This window comes from Oryctolagus cuniculus, chromosome 13 (assembly GCF_051225735.1).
Source record: "Oryctolagus cuniculus isolate XC-2025 breed Fujian yellow rabbit chromosome 13, ASM5122573v1, whole genome shotgun sequence".
Taxonomy (NCBI): domain Eukaryota; kingdom Metazoa; phylum Chordata; class Mammalia; order Lagomorpha; family Leporidae; genus Oryctolagus; species Oryctolagus cuniculus.
Genome location: NC_142879.1, coordinates 97331224 through 97352811, shown reverse-complemented (window position 1 = coordinate 97352811; position 21588 = coordinate 97331224). Strand labels below are relative to the sequence as shown.

Below are 21588 nucleotides of genomic sequence, written 5' to 3'. Positions count from 1 at the left end.
AACACTCTACACACAGCAATCACTTTGTTCTCTGTGCTATGGCTACTGCTAATGCTTCAGTTGATAGTATTACTTTTATATAACCTTAATGAAGACTGTAGCACATACTCAGCACCAACTGGTTATGTAGTTGGCAAACACATGGAGACCTGGGATGAGTTTTGAGTGCCTGGCTGTGGCTTGCTCCAGCTCTGGCCATTTTCTTAAAAGAGGAAAGCCGGTGGTTATGCCCAAATATAACAAAGTGTGTTTGTGTATGATGATGAATGACTCCTGCTCACATGCTGCCCTGCACAGCTACAAAACTGAGCAATTTACCAAATCAGGCCCATGATGTTCAACATAAAAACAATTTTTATTCATGGTAACATATAAATTTCAATCAATCAACCTTAACAATGGGACTTCTGATGTGTTCAAGCAACTTGAATGCAATAGATCATGTCCAGGGCAGCCATGTTGTATCAATGTACCTAAGTTTAAAAAAAGCAACATCTCCAATAAACATACATACATGTATATGCACACACACATGAATGGACAACTACAGCTATGCCCCATGGGCCAACAAAAATGTGTATTTATTGCTTATGAATCTAGCACAACAAATGTCATTGTATTCCTTCAACTATACTTTTTGAACTCCCCAGGTCTGAACAAAAGAAAAGAAAGTCCCACTGAATAACCACCCTCTCAGGTTCTGTGCTAAGTCAGTAGCATTGTGCAAACCATTCCAGTGGTTTTCAAGAGGGATATCAACAGGTTTGATTTGCTGCAGGGTTTAGTAAAGAGTCATAGTTTAATGGTACAGGACATACCAGAAAAGGCCTTGTCCGTGGCCTTGGCCTACTGACTGGAGGTCAAGCACAAGGGCAAGCTCAGGGTATCTGGCTATTGGGGGAGAGGAGTCAGGCCCTGCTGGAACTTTCAGCTAAGCCATGAGCAGCACTTCCACCTCCTTTTTCCCCTGCCACATGGCAGAGCCAAGAAATGTGGCATTCACTGTCACAGAGCAGGGGGAGACAAAGGCAAGTTCAAGGGAGAAGCACATGCTAGAGATTAGAAAGGAAAGCTGTATATATCCCAGCCGGGGGGACAGCAATAGCCTATAGATTACAAAATCAATGAAGGAATCCCTACCTGGCTTGGCTGCAATTCGATCCTTCACACTCAGGTCTGTTGTGGAAGCTGAGCCAAAGCATTTCAAAAGCAGAAGACACCAAACTTCTAAGATTGGAAAAGACAAGTCTATGAAAGCCAGCAGAGTCAGGTGGTAGCTGAGACACCAGATCAATTCTATACTAAGTAAAGATTTCAACAGTTTGCATCCACACAGACACACAAAGTATAAAGACCTGTTTGAATTACATTTACAGTTAATTCTCATAGCACAACTCATTAAGGACAGAGGTCCTTCATGGGGAGTAAGTGCACAGGGACTCCTGCTTTTGAATGAACATTTGGCACTCTTATTTATGATGTCAGTGATCACCTGAGGCTCTTGTCATGAGCTGCCAAGGCAATGGAAACCTCTTGAGTTCTCAAAGTCTGACCTTAGTTAGACAAGGCCATAATCAAAGTGGAAGTTCTCTCCTCCCATCAGGGAAAGGTACCTCCTTCTTTGATGGCCCCTTCTTTCCACTGGGATCTCCCTCACAGGGATCCTTCATGTATCTCATTTTTTGCCACAGTGTCTTGGCTTCCCATGCCTGAAATGCTCAGAGCACAACTTTTCTGCAGCATAATTTGCAGCCCTAGTGTCTCTGTATTTCCTCTTCTTGGGGCCCAGAAACCTAGTGCCATAAGTGGTAGGAAGGTACACATTAGTTTCTAGGCATACTTGGCACACGCACCTGAGTGTGTGTGCACTGTTGAGTCCACTACCCGAGATGGGTAACCCCATGTTGGTTGACCTCTGGTGGTGGTGGTGGTGGTGGTGGTGGTGTGTGTGTGTGTGTGTGTGTGTTTGGCAGTGGCTTCCTTTACTCCCTGAAGTTCCCTCTTCTACACAGAATATTTACAAACTGGGATGAGTGCAGCAACTTTGCCACCAAACAAGAGGCCAGGGAGTGGGAACGCTGCTGAGATGCAGTTCAGCACAGAGAGTGATTCCTGAGGAGGGCCCAGGGCTGGCGAGGCCCATGCAGGTCCATGGCTGCCTCCGGCCACTTGGTCATGGGGGAGCCTGGCTGCTTGGCGGCCAGGAGCAGGCAGTTGCTGTGCTCTCTGACTCAGCCTGCAGCCTCTGATGGTGGTGCCTCTGTCTCTGCACCTCCTCCTCCAGGGCAGCCCTGTCAGCCTTCTTCTGTAGGTTCTCCTGCTGCTTCCTGAGCATGGACAGGTGCAGCGTCTTCTCTGACAGCCTCCCAGGCTCTTGCCCAGCATCGACCTTTAGGTTCCCTTGAGGTCTCTACTCTCTGGGATGGGCTGTCCCTCCTGGACAGTGACTCCATGATGGAGTAGCAAGTAGAGGTGATCTCTGACTGAGACAGACTGCCACTCATCCCCCAGGGTCTCGCTGCCTGTCTCCAAGATGATCTTGCTGATGGAGCTCCTCAGGGACAAGCTTTGTGGCATGAAAGGGGACCTCAGATCAGGGGCTGGGTCACCCTTGTCCTCCTGGACACCAGAGCCACACTGTCAGGTGCCAGCAAGGAGACATCCCCCATCCAGCATGAGCCAGGCAGCTCCCGTGACCAGAAGGACTGAAGTATACACACTACATGCATTTCATATACACAAATTGGGAAACAGTGATCCTTCCCACCTGCACCCCACCCTTCCTCCTCCTCTGCTATTCCCATGCTTATTGTGGTTTTGATAATAATCATTCCAATTGGAATAACATGAACTCTCATCGTGGTTTTTCTAAAAAAAATTACTCAATTATTTGAGATCTTTAAGATGGTGGAATAGGGAAAGGACATACTGCTTTAGGCTAGGAGAAAACAATAGCAAAAAAGTGGAGAAAGGGCATTCCCAGGAGAAGAGTTGGAGAGAAATCTGCAGGGGAAATTCTACAGAAGGAAGAGGCATGCCATGGATCCATGTGGAAGGTGCAGATGCACCCAACACACAACTCCTGCTGCTAAGAGCTGGAGGAAGTCATAGCTTTGCAGAGTGGGATGAGAGCAGACTGCGGGAACCTGTACCATAGGTGATACACCTGGAGGGACAGCCTGGTGTGAATGTGGCTTGGAGCTCAAAGAGGGACAGTGTGCCCACCTAACACAGCAACAATGGGTGCATTTCTCTCCCCACAACCCCAACAGTGGCGCCTGCAACCAGCTTGGGTGTGGGCACCATGTTGACAGAAGTAGTGGCTGTGGCAGCTTGGGTGCACTCACCCAGCAATGGATGGGGATAAGCCACTATTCTGAAATCAGCTGTGGCTGTTGTGGTTCTTGTGTGTGCCAAGCAACACGCAGGGAGAAGATGCCATTTTCAAAGGAGTAATGGCTGTGTTGGCTCTTGTACATACATGTGATCCAGGGATTTTACCTGATGGAAAAATCCATATTTGCATTGACTTTCAGTCTAGCTGGGAGGACAGATAGGGGGCTGCGAACTCACGTGGGACTGTGAGGTGTCCCCAGACTCTCAACCTACAGGTCAGGGCTCGAAGTGCCAAGCTGGAGCACCCACAGGCTGCTGGCTCTGGGAGTATCCCTTCCACTCCATGCACAGGACAGGCTAGCAGGGTGGAGTGGACCCTCTGCACCCGTGATCATGGGAGACTTGTGTGCAGAGACTGTGTGGGAGACATGTGACTACATGTTATAGGGCACAGACTATAACTGGGTCTCGGGGCAATCACTGAGTTTGGTGCCAAGGGCTCAGAGCTCCCTGACTGGGAGTGGGGTTCGTGTTCACATGAGGACTGCACAGATCCTTTATGTAGTTCATGTGGCCATGCAGGCGAGTATTGCACCCACCGGGCTATCCCGGGGCATGACCACCTTGGAAGAGAGGAGGTGAGGATATGATTACGCCAACAGGGGTGATCATACCCTCCTTCCTGCTGAAAAGATGAGATCTACTGCACTCCACTGAACTCTTGCCATCCTTTGTGCACTGAGAGTTTTCTAACCCCACCCAAAATATGCCACTAGGTATTTACTGAAGGACCAGACACTCAACTAGGCCACAGAGGCATTGTTTAAAGACAAAATCCATCAGAAGAGAAAACTGTGTAATTCCACAGGTGCCTCAAAACATATGCAGGAACTCAAGGAACAAGAATAAACACAACTTGATTCCCCCAAAGGAACACAACAGCACTTCAATATTAGAACGTGAAGACAAAGAGACTCATGAGATGCCTGACAATTAAATTCAAAAGATTAATCACAGAATTAATCAGAAGCAATGAGAAGCAAACTCATGAGTTAAAGGAATCCATACATGACACAGAAGAAAAAAATCTCCCATGATATTGAGATTTTGAAGAGAGATCAAACTGAAATATTAGAAATGAAGAAGTCAATGTGTCAAATAAAAAAATACAGTGTATAGCCTGATCAACAGACTTGGTGAGGCAAAGACTATCCAAGCTAGAAGACAAATAATTGGAAATTTCTCAGACTGACAAAAGAGACAAAAGAAATTAGAAAAACAAAAAGTCTTGGAGAATGATGGGATATCATCAAATGACCCAACATACAAATCTTAGAAGATCCTGAGGGTGTGGAAAGAGAGAATGGATTAAAAGGCTTATTCGGTGAAGTAATTACAGAAAACTTTCCCAATTTGGAGAAAGAAAGAGATGTCCAAGTATACGAAGCACATACTACTCCTATTAGACATGACTAGAAAAGATTTTCACCACAACACACTGTAGTAAAACTTTCAAGAGTAAAACCTAAAGGAAAGATCCCAAAATGTGCAAGAAAGAAATCTCAGATTACTTTCAGAGGATCTCCAATGAGACTCACAACTGACATCTCATCAGAAACCCTACTGGCTAGGAGAGAATGGAGAGACACAATCCAAGTCTTAAAGAATAAAAACTTGTCAACCCAGAATACTGTACACTGTAAAGCTCCCATTTAAGAATCAGGATAAAATAAAGGCCTTCCATAAAAAACAGAAATTGAAAGAATTTGTCACCATTATTCCAGCCTTACAAAATGATGCTTAAGGATGTGCCACAAACAGAAACACAGGAAGACAGCCATCATCATGAACAAATGTGAAGGCAGAAAATCTTCCAGGAAAAGCACAAAGAAAATCCAAAGCAAACAATAGCAATATTTACAGAAAAATGGCAGGGCAGTTCTCAAATCTTAATAGTAACCTTGAATGTAAATGCCTGACATTTAATCAATCCCCAATTAAAAGATACACACTGGCTGAATGGATTAAAATACAAGGCTCATCTATTTGCTGCTCATAAAAGACACCTCACCAATAAATATACATAGACTAAAAGTGAAAGGATGGAAAAAATCTATGTGAATGAATAACAAAACAGGGCCGGTGTAACCATCCTAATATCAGACAAAATAGACTTTAACACAAAAACTGTTCAAAGAAACAAAGAAGGGCACTATGTAATGATTAAGGGATCATTTCAACAGGAAGAGGTAACTATAATAAATGTATATGCAACCAATTACAGAGCACCTGGTTATTTGAAAGAAATGTTAGTGGATCTAAAGGGAGACATAGAATCCAATAATAACAGGGAACCTCCATACCCCCACTTTCAGCAATGGAAGATGAACTAGACAGAAAATCAACAAGGATACAGCAGAGTTAATTGACACAACAGACCAAATGGACCTAATGAATAACTATAGAACCTTTTATACTCTACCTTACACCTTGCACAAAAATCAACTCAAAAAAGCATCAAAGATCTCAATCTATGCCCTGATGCCATCAAATTAAGAGGAGAACACTGGAGAAAATCTCAAGACATTGATATAGGGAAGACTTGTTGGAAAAGACCCCAGAAACACAAGCATACTAATCAGTAGGTACAGATCATGTAAAAGACATACATAAGTGATGTGCTTATTTAAACTCTACTTTTTAAGGATACCTGTAATATTTGCCCAAGTTGATACTGCAGTTCTAATCACTATATAAAGCTGTTTCTAGAAAATAACTCATCAGGGGCTGGAGCTGTGGCATAGTATGTTAAGCCTCTGCCTATAGTGCCAGCAACCTATATGGCTGCTGGTTTGAGTCCTGGCTACTCCACTTCTGACCCAGCCCTCTGATGATGGCTTGGGAATGCAGTGGAGATGGCTCAAGTGCTTGGGGTCCTGCACCCACATGAGAGACTCAGAAGAAATTTCTGGCTCCTGGCTTCAGACTGGCACAGCTGTGGCTGTTGGGGCCATTTGGAGAGTGAACCAGCAGATGTTAGACCTCGCTGCCTCTCCCTCTGTGTCTGCACTACTTGGAAAGGGAAGACTGCCAGTACATACTTTGGAGACCAATGGGACATGCAAAGTGCCTGCTGTCTCCTTCTTGGTGAAGTTGTAAGGAAGTGAAAATATTAAGATATGTGGTTCCTCTGTTTATAGAAACAGACCTGTAGGAGCACAAAGGTCATTTTAGAGATAACAACCTGGTGATGAAACTTAAAGGTTCAATATATTGTAAAATTTACACTAGATCATCAAGTGAGATGTTTCTGTGCAAATCAATAAGCCCATATTTTTGCTGTCCTCACAGCTGAAATGCCCATGATGACAAACTGCAGTGTAATTCTCATGGGCACATTTTTCAAGTTAACAACTGAATACCAAGAACAATCTTCCAGTATCTTTGTTTAAAGCATTGTTTAAATTATATCACTGGCCGGTGCTGCGGCTCACTAGGCTAATCCTTCACCTTGCGGTGCCGGCACACCGGGTTCTAGTCCCGGTCAGGGTGCTGGATTCTGTCCCGGTTGCCCCTCTTCCAGGCCAGCTCTCTGCTGTGGCCAGGGAGTGCAGTGGAGGATGGCCCAAGTGCTTGGGCCCTGCACCCCATGGGAGACCAGGATAAGTACCTGGCTCCTGCCATTGGATCAGCATGGTGCGCTGGCCACAGCACGCCAGCCACAGCGGCCATTGGAGGGTGAACCAAAGGCAAAAGGAAGACCTTTCTGTCTCTCTCTCTCTCTCACTGTCCACTCTGCCTGTCAAAAAAAAAATGGTATCACTGGGCCTCAAATGCACACACATGAACTAACTACACTGGCCATTCAGAAATATCCAATCATTCTTCTGGGTACTACCTACCACACTGCTGGGTGAGCAAACCTTGGTATCAGATATGCTCCTAGTGAGCATATTTTACTGTGAATTCCATTAGAGAAATGACTCTGGCATATGTGTGCAAATATGTATGCACACGTATGAAATAAAAATGGACCTCTTCCTTCTCAACATAGAAACTATGTGCAGTATTTCATTAGTACCTTAGGTGATGCAACCAAGATTATATGTAGCATTTACAAACATATTACTTTTGATGGCAAGGCAGAATATCAATGCTCTGCACCTGTTCTGCACTTCTGTATATGGGCCACCATGAGTGAAGATGGAGGTAATCCTACTGTAACATGCCCCAGGGGTTTCTGTCTCTATGTACCTCATATCTATTGGTGGGTTCTTGGCCCTTTTACCAAGAACAAAGAAGTGAAACAAAGTCAAGATTCAAAGACAAAATATATCTGTATTTAAATGAGCAACATTTTCCTCTGATGAGACATTCTTCCCCTCATTCTGAAGTTACAGATACCAGTTTCTTCTTTATCCCATAAGTGAAGCAGAAAAGTCAAACTAGCATTAGATTTAAAAATTTAGGAGCTTTCATTCTTGTCTAAACCATTCCTGTTTTAAAAACTTCCAGGCCATCTCTCTGCTGTGGCCCTGGAGTGCAGTGGAGGATGGCCCAAGTACTTGGACCCTGCACCCCATGGGAGACCAGGATAAGTACCTGGCTCCTGCCATCGGATCAGCGCAGTGCACCGGCCGCAGCGCGCCGGCCGCGGCGGCCATTGGAGGGTGAACCAACAGCAAAAGGAAGACCTTTCTCTCTGTCTCTCTCTCACTGTCCACTCTGCCTGTCAAAAAAAAAAAAAAAAAAGACAGCAAAAACTGTTGAAATTTTCACATATAGCTAAAATTTCTAATACCCAGCAACTAGGAAAATACTTGAAAACCCTAATGTTAACTTCCTATAAAATGTTCCCAATGCACTGAGCCTGAGGTGTGTATAATACAAATGTCAAAGTGTTATAGTTTGTCTTTTAATTTAAATGAGAACAAAGTTACAGTTTGAATTATCATGATGTACAATAGCAGAGTTTTTTCTTTCCCTTTGGGAAGAAGTCTATCCTTCAAAATGAGATTATATTTTCCCTCAAAATCTGGCCAATTTGAGACTCATGATACTTTAAGGGCTGCCTCTTGTAAGATCACCGATATTCCAGCCCTTGAACTGCTAGAGGAAGTTTATGGGCTACAACTGAGTCTTTGTGATTAGAGGCCACATTGTCTCCAGTATTAATCCAGGAAAACCACCTAGGACAGGAGCTACTGTCTGTCATCTGCCTCTTCCTCCCCCTGGACCCTCCTGTGTTCACCTGAGGCTTTGTCACTCCGGCCTTAGCCTAATCTGCTCTTCCTCACATTTTTGCTTCTACCAATGTTCGGCAGTCCACTTAGGCCTTGGCTGAGCTTGTCTGTATATTTTCCTAGTTTCTGCATGCCAGTCCAATCTACAAGCAAGGAGAAGGCCACAGTCTGCTTCCTCTCATGGTTCCTGCTACTTGGAAGGCAGTCAAATGAAAGCCTCTAGTGTAACTTAGGATGGCAGTGTTGCCATCTGCTCCTTTGTGAGTACAATGGTCCTCTTGTTGCACAGAATGGCCAACTAACTATGTAACCTGATTGTAGGGTGGAACAAGTCACTAACATCTAAAAGTTACTATCTGGGGCTTTAGGGGGCAGCAAACTTACTTTGCCTGATCCATTGCTGCCTTACTTACCTCTGCAATAAAGAAATTATGGGATATGTACTCTTTAGAATACTATACCGCAGTAAGAAACAACGAAATCCAGTCATTTGCAACAAAATGGAGGAATCTGGAATACATCATGCTGAGTGAAATAAGCCAGTCCCAAAGGGACAAATACCATATGTTCTCCCTGATCGGTGACAACTGACTGAACACCAAAAAGGAAACCTGTTGAAGTGAAATCGACACTATGAGAAACGGTGACTTATTCAGCATAGCCCTGACTGTTAATGAACAACTTAATACATTATCCCTCTTGGTAGTTTTTTTTTTTTTGTCTGTTCTACTTAATATGACTGGTTTAATTCTGTAATTAATACACAGTTATTCTTAAGTGTTGAAATTTAACTGAAATGTGATCCCTGTTAAACATAAGAGTGGGGATAAGAGAGGGAAGAGATGTATAATTTGGGACATGCTCAAGCTGACTTGCCCCAAATGGTAGAGTTGGAAACATATCAGGGGACTCCAATTTAATCCCATCAAGGTGGCATGTACCAATGCCATCTCACTAGTCCAAGTGATCAATTTCAGTTCACAATTGATCATAATGAAAGGACTAAGAGTCAAAGGGAGCACATAAACAAGTCTAGTACCTGCTAATACTAACTGATAGAATAAATAAAGGGGAGAGTGATCCAACATGGGAAGCGAGATACTCAGCAGACTCATAGAATGGCAGATGTCCTAAACAGCACTCTGGCCTCAGAATCAGCCCTAAAGGCATTCCGATCTGGCTGAAAAGCCCATGAGAGTATTTCAGGCATGGAAAGCCAAGACACTCTGGCAAAAAAAAAAAAAAAAAAAAAAAACACCTAAATGAAAGATCTCTGTGAGTGAGATCCCAGTGGAAAGAACAGGTCTTCAAAGAAGGAGGTACCTTTCTCTGAAGGGAGGAGAGAACCTCCACTTTGACTATGACCTTGTCTAAACAAGATAAGAGTCAGTGAACTCAAGGGGCTTCCATAGCCTTGGAAACTCATGACTGGTGCATAGGGAGATTACTGATGCCATAAACAGGAGTGTCAATTTGTAAAGTCAACAACAGGAGTCACTGTGCACTTACTCCTCATGTAGGATCTCTGTCCTTAATGTGCTGTACATTGAGGCTTAATGCTATAACGAGTACTCAAACAGTATATTTCACTTTGTGTTTCTATGGGGGTGCAAACTGTTGAAATCTTTACTTAATGTATACTAAACTGATCTGTTTAAAAAAAAAAGAAGAAATTAGCAATTCCCAACTTGACTCTCGCTGGGATTAAACATGACAATAGGTCTGATCTGATTTCATCATCATTTAAAAAATTATCTATTATTTTTCACTTTATGTTTCTGTGTGGGAGCAAACTGTTGAAATCTTTACTTAATGTATGCTAAACTGATCTTCTGTGTATAAAGAGAATCGAAAATGAATCTTGATGTGAATGGAAGGGGAGAGGGAGTGGGAAAGGGGAGGGTTGCGGGTGGGAGGGACGTTATGGGGGGGGAGCCATTGTAATCCACAAGCTGTACTTTGGAAATTTATATTCATTAAATAAAAGTTAAAAAAAAAAAAGTGGAGTTACGGTAGCCTCAGAAAGAGGATCAGGAAAAAATTGCAGAGGAAACTCTTCTGGATCTAGTGGCTGTGATTCGGAGGACCTACGGGGAGAGCAAGGTCACCCACCACGTGGAAACCGAGCCACGGGAGCCGCAGGGTCTGCGAGCCAGTGCTGGAAAGGGAGTGGATGTGATACAGACGACCGTCGGGGAGAGCAGGGACGCCCAGGGCTCCGAATCCACACATTGGCGCTGGAAGGGGAGGTGAGCTCAGTAACCCGAGACATTGGCGGGGAAACGGTGGACAGAATCTAGAGGGAAACGGGCTTGAGGCAGGAAAGTTCACCAGACTGACTATAGGAGAGAAGGGGAAAAAAAAAGGTGGGGGTGGGGTACTGGTACAGGCGAGTTTCTCTCTCTCCACCAACCTTGCAAAGGTGAGCAAGGGACAAAGAGCAGGCCCCACTCTGGATATACATAACAAAAGGTAGAGCTAAGGAACTGAGGCACTACAATTCAGTAGCCTAGGCAACCCAGTGGGAGTCTGCAGGAGAAACTGAGCCCGCACAGACTCTTTGGGTAGAAGCCAGAGATCGGAAGCTAAATACCATCAATTCTGCTCAGCCGTGCAGTATTACTTACCTCCTGAATAAAAAAAATAAAATAAATAAATAAATAAAGAGAGAGAGAGAGATTTACCACGCATAACCTGAGGGTGTCACCTTTGCACACCCGTAACCCAGAAGAACCAAGCAGAGCTCTCAGGCCACACCCATCACAAGCCTCAAGGCTCCTCCAACAGCAGGCAGTCCACTTAACACAGACATAGTATAAAAAAAAAACTCACAGTGAGGGAAGAAGAATTAACAATGCCAAGCAACAAACACAAAAATCGAGGGAACAAGATCAACGATGACACTATGACACCTCCAAATAAACAAAACATCCCAAGCCAAGATTATGAAGATGATGAGATAGAAGAAATGCAAGATATGGATTTCAAAAAATTTATGATAAGAACATTTAGAAGTTTTCAAAAGCAAATCCTTCAACTACAGAAATCCTTATTGGACAGGATTGAAAATCTCTCTTGTGAAAATGAAATTTTAAGGAAGAATCAAAATGAGATGCAGAAACTAGTAGAACAGGAAAGTTTGATAGTGAAGAGAAATCAAAATGAAATGAAGAGTTCAATAGATCAAATGAAAAACACATTAGAAAGTCTAAAAAACAGAGTCAGTGAAACAGAAGAAAGAATATCGGGCTTAGAAGACAGAGCACAGGAAAACATACAGTCGAACCAAAGAAAAGAAGAGGAAATTAGAAATCTAAAAAATATTGTTGGGAATCTACAGATTACTATTTAAAAAAAAAAAACCCAACATTCGAGTTCTGGTAGTTCCTGAAGGCATGGAGAGGGAGAAAGGATTAGAAGGCCTTTTTAGTGAGATACTAGCAGAGAACTTTCTGGGTTTGGAGAAGGACAGAGAAATTCTAGTACAGGAAGCTCATAGAACCCCTAGTAAACATAACCAAAAGAGATCCTCACCACAACACGTGGCAATTAAACTCACCACAGTGAAACATAAAGAAAAGATCCTAAAATGTGCAAGAGAGAAACATCAGATTACTCTCAGAGGATCTCCAATTAGACTCACAGCAGACTTCTCATCAGAAACACTACAGGCTAGGAGGGAATGGCGAGACATAGCACAGGTGCTAAGAGAGAAAAACTGCCAGCCCAGAATATTATATCCTGCTAAGCTCTCATTTGTGAATGAAGGTGAAATAAAGACCTTTCATAGCAAACAGAAATTGAAAGAGTTTGCCGCCACTCGTCCGGCCCTGCAAAAGATACTTAAAGATGTGCTACACTCAGAAACACAGAAACACGGCCATCAATATGAAAGAAGGTAAAGGAAAAAAACCTACCAGTAAAAGAGCATAGAAGCTCAAAGCATATACTAGAAAACATCTCCAGGAAAATGGCAGGGCAAAGTCACTATGTATCAATAGTCACATTAAACGTTAATAGACTTAACTCTTCAGTTAAAAGGTACAGACTGGGGCCGGCGCCGTGGCTCAATAGGCTAATCCTCCACCTTGCGGCGCCGGCACACCGGGTTCTAGTCCCGGTTGGGGCGCCGGATTCTGTCCCGGTTGCCCCTCTTCCAGGCCAGCTCTCTGCTATGGCCAGGGAGTGCAGTGGAGGATGGCCCAGGTGCTTGGGCCCTGCACCCCATGGGAGACCAGGAAAAGCACCTGGATCCTGGCTCCTGCCATCGGATCAGCGCGGTGCGCCGGCTGCAGCGGCGGCCATTGGAGGGTGAACCAATGGCAAAGGAAGACGTCTCTCTCTCACCTCTCTCACTGTCCACTCTGCCTGTCAAAAAAAAAAAAAAGGTACAGACTGGCTGAATGGATTAAGGAACAAAACCCAACTATTTGCTGCCTACAAGAAACATATCTCTCTAACAAAGATGCATACAGACTGAAAGTGAAAGGTTGGAAAAAGATATTCCATGCCAACAGAAACCAAAAAAAAAGCAGGTGTAGCCATATTAATATCAGACAAAATAAACTTTAATACAAAAACTGTTAAGAGAGACAAAGAGGGACACTATATAATGATTAAGGGTTCAATTCAACAGGAAGATATAACGATTATCAATGTATATGCACCTAATTACAGGGCACCAGTCTATTTAAGAGATATGTTAAGGGACTTAAAGGGAGATTTGGATTCCAATACAATAGTACTGGGGGACTTCAATACTCCACTCTCAGAAATAGACAGATCATCCGGACAGAAGATCAACAAGGAAACAGCAGATTTAATTGACACTATTGCCCAAATGGATCTAACAGATATCTACAGAACTTTCAATCCTACAGCTAAAGACTTTACATTCTTCTCAGCAGTGCATGGAACCTTCTCTAGGACTGATCACATACTAGGCCATAAAGCAAGTCTCAGCAAATTTAAAAGAATTAGAATCATACCATGCAGCTTCTCAGACAACAGTGAAATGAAGCTGGAAATTAGCAACTCAGGAAACCCTAGAAAGTATTCAAACACATGGAGATTGAACAACATGCTCCTGAATGAACACTGTGTAATTCAAGAAATCAAAAGAGAAATCAAAAACTTTCTGGAAGTAAATGAGGATAATAATACAACATATCAAAACCTATGGGATACAGCAAAAGCAGTATTGAGAGGCAAGTTTATAGCAGTAGGTGCCTATATCAAGAAATTGGAAAGGTACCAAATAAATGAGCTTTCAGCGCATCTCAAGGACCTAGAAAAACTGCAGCAAACCAGACCCAAATCTAGTAGGAGAAGAGAAATAATTAAAATCAGAGAAGAAATTAACAGGATTTAATCAAAAAAATTACAAAAAATCAGCCAAGCGAAGAGCTGGTTTTTTGGAAAAATAAACAAAATTGACACCCCATTGGCACAACTAACTAAAAAAAGAAGAGAAAAGACCCAAATCAATAAAATCAGAGATGAAAAAGGAAACGTAACAACAGACACCACAGAAATAAAAAGAATCATCAGAAATTACTACAAGGACTTGTATGCCAGCAAACAGGAAAATCTATCAGAAATGGATAGATTCCTGGACACATGCAATCTACCTAAACTGAACAATGAAGACATAGAAAATCTAAATAGATCCATAACTGAAACAGAAATTGAAACAGTAATAAAGGCCCTCCCAACAAAGAAAAGCCCAGGACCAGGTGGATTTACTGCTGAATTCTACCAGGCATTTAAAGAACTAATTCCATTTCTTCTCAAAGTATTCAGAACAATCGAAAAAGATGGAATCCTCCCAAATTCCTTCTATGAAGCCAGCATCACCTTAATCCCTAAGCCAGAGAAAGATGCAGCACTGAAAGAAAATTACAGACCAATATCCCTGATGAACATAGACGCAAAAATCCTCAATAAAATTCTCGCCAATAGAATACAACAACACATCAGAAAAATCATCCACCCAGACCAAGTGGGATTTATCCCAGACATGCAGGGATGGTTCAACATTCGCAAATCAATCAATGTGATTCACCACATTAACAGACTGCAGAAGAAAAAAACATGATTATCTCAATAGATGCAGAGAAAGCATTCGATAAAATTCAACACCCTTTCATGATGAAAACTCTAAGCAAATTGGGAATAGAAGGAACATTCCTCAATATAATCAAAGCAATTTATGAAAACCTCCATCTCCCATTCCCTCTCCCATTCCATTCACATCAATATTCATTTTCAATTCTCTTTATATACAGAAGATCAATTTAATATATATTAAGTAAAGAATTCAACAGTTTGCACCCACACAGAAACACAAAGTGTAAAATACTGTTTGAGTACTAGTGATAGTATTAATTCACATTGTACAACACATTAAGGACAGAGATCCTACATGAGGAGTAAGTGCACAGTGACTCCTGTTGTTGATTTAACAAATTGACACTCTTGTTTATGGCATCGGTGATCACCCTAGGCTCTTGTCATGAGTTGCCAAGGCTATGGAAGCCTTTTGAGTTCACGGACTCTTATCTTATTTAGACAAGGTCATAGTCAAAGTGGAAGTTCTCCCCTCCCTTAAGAGAAAGGTACCTCCTTCTTTGATGGCCCGTTCTTTCCACTGGGATCTCACTCACAGAGATCTTTCATTTAGGGTTTTTTTTTTTTTTTGCCAGAGTGTCTTGGCTTTCCATGCCTAAAATACTCTCAGGGGCTCTTCAGCCAGATCCTAATGCCTTAAGGGCTGATTCTGAGACAGGCAGAGTTAGACAGTGACAGAGAGAGTGACAGAGAGAAAGGTCTTCCTCCCATTGGTTCACCCCCCAAATGGCTGCACTGATCCAAAGCCAGGAGCCAGGTGCTTCCTCCTGGTCGCCCATGCGGGTGCAGGGCCCAAACACTTGGGCCATCCTCCAATGCCTTCCTGAGCCACAGCAGAGAGCTGGACTGGAAGAGGAGCAACCGGGACAGAATCTGGTGCCCAGACCAGGACTAGAACCCTGGGTGCAGGCGCCTCAGGCGGAGGATTAGCCAAGTGAGCTGTTGTGATCCCTTTAGTTTCATTTTTTTCCTTACCCCCAAAAACACAATCAAATTGCTGAAAACCAAAATTATAAGCATCTAGAGGCAAACAAAGGGACACTGTAGAGAATAACAAATATAGTATTACATTTTTAAATGGAGTTTGGATATTCTTCCATTGTCATATAGATTACAATCAGCTTGTGAGATCCAAGAAAACATCTATGGAGGTTGTTGACTAGCATTGCATTGTATCTATATATTAGCTTGAGGAAATTTTTTTAAAAAAAATTTTTAAAAAAATTATGGTATTATGTGAGTAGGATTTAGACATTTTCTTGCCTTATAGATTCACCTCCTGAGGTAGAGGCAGCAAACAGAGAGCCTGAAACTTTACAGCTTTGACGAGAACACAATGGAGGGGCACACACCCTTCTTGCAGGTAGAAAATCCTGGGCATGATTTTGGAATCCACGATAGAGAAAAAGAACCTGGGATTGAACTGGGCCCAAACAGCATCCACAAACGTGACCCCAAATAAAGCAGTAAAACAAACGGCACTACAAATTATGAATCTCCTTCTATCTATACCACTGTTCCTGTGTTCTCTATCCTCTCAGGACTCATCATCTCTTTTACTACTTGAACTCAGAACAACAAAACTTACCCTCCTGAGACTAGACGATTCCTCTCCTCACGGTCCCCTCATCACTGGTCCTATATCTTGCTCTGTGGTTACACAAGTAGACCACAGTTAGAGAGTCTGGTGTAGGCACGTTGTTCTTGCAGGAGAGAAAATCAGTCATGTCTGGAAAAACAGGAAGCGGGTGAAGGTACTTTGGCATCTGCAGAGAGAGAGAGAATGAGATGGAGATGAAAGCAAAATACAGATAGCAGTCACCTAACCAGGCTCTGTTCACAGGAAGGGGTCCTGTAACTGGCTGAGATGACATTTCAGGATGAGAGTTGATTTGCCATCACTCTGTTCCCTATACCCACCAGGTCAGGCTGCTCAGATCCAGAGGTTTTTCAATTCTGAGCTTCAAAAGAACTGTCCCAGAAGGAGAGAAACTCTGCCCGGGATGAGAGTTGTGAATCCTGAAGTCTGGAAGGGTGGCTGGATTTCCATCGACTAGGACAGTGCATGTAGCTATTAAGCAGGGCTGTTAGGAGGGGTTGGGGCTAAGACAGAGGAGTAACGGGAAAGGCGAGGAAAATGCACATGGCGGTGACTGGGTGGTCCAGCTGGAACACAGGAAGAGCTGGGCATGGAGAGAATTAAGGTTGGATAGTGGTAAGAGTTGTCATTAGTCAGAGGGAGGAAAAAAGTCGGGCAGAAAACAGTTAGATGTGGATCATACTGGAGAATAGCATCAGGACCAACAAAATGAGGTGAATAGGAAGCACGGGGGCTTATGGGACAATAGTAGGGAGTACTGGAAAGACGGTGATGCCCGGATGGGTGATTTGAAGGAGGGCGATATTGGCATGCAGGAACAGAAAGAGGGTGAGACCAGGGTGAAGGATCAGGACGGTGTGGCAGGTGTGAACCTGCAGATGGAGCAGGACACTGGGCTAAAGTATCAGAACAAGGGTGAGGTTGGGGCACAGGGCCGAAAGGAGGGTGAGGAGGGGACAGAGACCAGAAAATCTGAGATAACTTTTTTGTCATTTAAGACTCTGTTAGTTGCTCATCTTGTCAAAAATGAAAATGAGTAACTGTAATTTTCCAGGCCAACTGTAGCCTTTATGTCATGCTCGACCACCATTGTTGCATGACATAATGCCCATTATGAAATACAGAGGTCCATCTCCCTAGGCTACAGTGTGAAGGCGCCACTCACCAAGAATATGGCCCCATGGCATAGGTTGAATAGTGAGTATGGGACATGTGGATAGGGAACAAGTGGATCTGTAATCACAGTCCCTGTTCTTGAGATAACACAGTTTTGACTCTCAGTTACCAAAGGAAATGGACATGCTTAAGGGGTCAGGGCCCCTTAGGAGAGAGGTTCTTTTGTAGAACTGGGAAATAGAGGAAGAAGTCAGTGTTATAGAAAGTGCAGTCCCTGTCCTTCGTGCTGAACCAAGGTAATGAGGATAGATTGAGAGTCTATTGACAGATGAAGACAGTAACACAGTCCGTCTCAAGTACTACTATCTTGGTGAGTGAGGGTAGCCTGTGGTTTTTAATTTTTTTTTAATTTTTTTTTGACAGGCAGAGTGGACAGTGAGAGAGAGAGAGAGACAGAGAGAAAGGTCTTCCTTTTGCCGTTGGTTCACCCTCCAATGGCCGCCGCTGCCGGCGCGCTGCGGCCAGCGCACCGCGCTGATCCGATGGCAGGAGCCAGGAGCCAGGTGCTTTTCCTGGTCTCCCATGGGGTGCAGGGCCCAAGCACCTGGGCCATCCTCCACTGCACTCCCTGGCCACAGCAGAGAGCTGGCCTGGAAGAGGGGCAACCGGGACAGAATCCGGCACCCCAACCGGGACTAGAACCCGGTGTGCTGGCGCCGCAGGCAGAGGATTAGCCTAGTGAGCCGCGGCGCCGGCCTAGCCTGTGGTTTTTAAAGAGGCTGTACAAGAGGTTGGGCTGCTGAACCAGTGTAAAAGCCTATTGCAGGTCTCATAACAGCATATCCCAGATGTCAGTGCAATTCCATGAGAAACTTGCTTTATGGCCTGACCTCATTAGGAGGAGGGGATAGCAGCATGCTCTGCAAAAACTAAGTATTCAAAATCTTATTTCACTGGTATCTGAAAGAGACAAAGATTTGTGTTGAGCCTCCAGTGTTTTATCAATCAGGATGAAGTCCACTCAGCCAAAGCCCACGCTTACTGTGTGTGCCCTTAGTCATTTGTCGCCTTTTCATTCTGTTAAATTGAAATCTCTGGTCCTGCTGACCAAGGAGGGCAAGATTACTTCACAGCTTCAGCTGGCTTTCTCAAGACTGCTTCCTTGCATGCACAAGCAAGCTTTACTTTTCTGTTTGAATAGATACTTCAGTCAGTCACAGGCTCAGGAGTTTGTTTTTGTTCATCAGAATAGGAAAAGATAAAGATGTATTTGGTTGGGTTACAAGTTTCCCTGTGTGTTCAACTTACTACACATCCCAAATACCTTTCACAACATTTGTATCATTTTATGAATATGAGCAAATCAGTGGGATATGGCATGTTCATTTCACCAGTGAGTTCAGGGGAACCAGAGAGAGAGAAAAAGCAGTGGGCCAAGTACCTGAGCCACAAAGAGGGGCAGATAGGAGGGAGCACAAAATGGCCCTGATCAATGCCATGCAACAAGATTCCCTGCCATTATGTCAGCCACAATCTCACAGGAAGGACTTGAGGGCTAACCTTTACTTCTTCTTTTTTTAAAAAAGATTTATTTATTTATTTGAAAGAGTTACAGAGAGAGAGGAGAGGCAGAGAGAGAGAGGTCTTCCATCGGTTGGTTCACACCCCAGATGGCTGCAATGGCCGGAGCTGGGCCGATCCAAAGCCAGGAGCCAGGAGCCTCTTTCAGGTCTCCCACATGGATGCAGGGGCCCAAGGACTTGGGCCATCTTCTGCTGCTTTCCCAGGCCATAGCGGAGAGCTGGATCAGAAGAGGAGCATCCAGGACTAGAACCGGTGCCCATATGGGATGCCGGCGCTCCAGGCCAGGGCGTTAACCCGCTGCAGCACAGCACCAGCCCCTGATCTTTATTTCTTTATCTCACCTCTTGAACACTACAGTCACTTGGTCGGCTGCGTGACTCCTACTTGGATCCTGTAACTCAAGGCAGAATCTAAAGGACAATAAGGTTCACAAGAATGTCTCCCTCCCCCAATCCCTCCCTCCTGCCAGAGACCCCCCCATAACTGTGGGAGATCCACTCATGACCTCTCATATCCCCTTGCAAAACAGCTTACAAAGAAGCTTGCTAAACAGGATAAGTGAAAGGCCTATAAGGCTTCTGGAAAGCTCCTGGAAGCAAGTTCTCTCTCCCACCAGTGGCAACTTCCCTTGACAACCAGATAAAAGCCCAGCCCTACATGTGCCCTGTGTGCAGTCTCTTTGCAAGAACAGACTGCCGCCCCTCTGTGCTTCAATGAAGCAACCTGTCTCTGTTGAGGTTGGTCCCTGTCTCTTTTCTCCACTCCTTTCTGGGGGATACAAAAAAATCAGAACCCTGAGGTGTTCATAACCTGATAAAAGCTAGTAGAATGGCTGCCAACTCCTGAGTGTTAATGACTAGGTGTGGAGCCAGGAGCTTCATCCAGGTCTCCCACATGGGTGGCATTGGCCTGAACATTAAGTAATCTTCTGCTGACTTTTCCAAGCCAAGCCATTTGCAGGGAGCTAGGTCAGAAGTGGAGCAGCCTGGACGTGAACTGGTGCTGACATGGGATGCCAGCATTGTAGTCACAGGTTTTACCTGCTATGCCACAATGTCAGCCCCAAGTGTGGACTGTTGTTCACTACTTAAGTGATTCCAACTATTCTTTATACTTTAGAGTGTGCAAGTCTTTTAAAAAAAAAATGGATACAGGATTCAAACTAAGGCACTGCCATATGGAATTCAAGATGTCCCTTAGGACATCTTAACCACTATGACAAATGCCCACCCCTCAAGGTCTCTTTTGACATGACTTAGTTTGACAGTACGCACAATATGCAAAGCCAAAGGAGCTATGGAAGACTTCTGGTAAGCTATGTTATGGTTTGGATATGGGCTGAGTGCTTCCCTTGAGGGTTCATGTACAGAAAGTATGGTCTGCAGAATGGCAATGTGAGAGGTTACGGGGCCTTTAAGGTGTGGGGCCTAGTGGCAGGTAATGAGAGCATGCAGGCATCACTTTTAGAAGAGAAAGGTGCTGGTCTCATGGAGTGAGTGAGCTATTTTGAGTATTGGTTGTTATAAAACCAGGCGCTCCATGCACTTGACCTTTCTACACATGGCTGGTTCATTTTCCGCTGTTCCATGACACCATGAGGCAGCCAAGAAGCCAAGCAGATGGGGATGGGGGTGCCTGATCTTGGGCTTTCAACCTCTAAAATGGACTTTTCTTTAGAAAGTACTCTGATTCATGTATTTTGTTAACAGCAACAGAAAACAGACTAGTGCAAGCTGCTTCCTACCCACGCCTCTAACCTGGGAGAGCCATATGCATGATAGCTGGGAGTTCTCGAGTTACTGGAAGACTTAATTTGTTTCCTGTATCTTTCAATAGCTAAGACTCTGTGCCTAAATTTTCCACTGGCCATTATATGCAATGAAATCACTCAACTGTACGCATGGATTGAGGGCCTCCTGGGTATCTGATGCTGAGGCTTCGATGCGCACACAGGAGAGTGAACATATCTTCTGAATTCCAAACCAAGTCACTGACAAGTGAGGTGCTGATGACAGCAAGAAGTGGTAAGAAAGGTTTGGTCTGTGGGGTCATTCGCAACTGAGTGCAAATTCATTTCTTCAATCTAGTTCTGCGGCCTTTAACATCCTAAAGCTTTGCAGGACATCTTAATCCCTTATCCAAACACATTCTTCCCTGCTGTTTATTAGGATTTTTGTCATAATAAATGTGTTGCATTCCAGTTCAAAATGCCAACTGGCTGGCAGTTTCTGATCCTTCCTTTTCCCTTGTACAAGGTCCAATGAGGGGAAGAGAATTTCACAAAGTAGTGGTCACAGTATCACACTTAGCAGGGTCAGGTGCTGCAGTGAGCCAGCAAGAGAAACAATGGGGGAACAGCATTCCACTTGATGTTTAAAGAAGCCAGTGTAGGAAAGCACCACACTTAGTGAAACAAGCCAGTCCCAAAGGACCAATGCCATATGTTCTCCCTGACTTGTGATAACAAATAGAGCACACAAAAGGCAAGATATAGAAGTGAAATTGACACTTTGAGAAGCAACGACTTGCACAGCCCTTGTCCCGAATGTTGAGGAAGGATTTTTTTTCATAATATTTGTT

General features: G+C 43.9%; 1 non-coding gene across 1 annotated transcript in view; it reads right to left on the bottom strand.

The window, feature by feature from the left end:
- Window positions 1-335: 335 nt before the first annotated feature.
- The window catches only part of LOC103352183 (uncharacterized), a 36954-nt gene continuing 15701 nt past the window's right edge, over window positions 336-21588 (bottom strand). The window contains exons 2-4 of the transcript XR_011381698.2: window positions 16297-16474; window positions 1141-1227; window positions 336-473 (exon numbers count right to left, since the gene is read on the bottom strand). This is a non-coding gene — a transcript (uncharacterized LOC103352183). The remainder of the gene's footprint in view (window positions 474-1140; window positions 1228-16296; window positions 16475-21588) is intronic.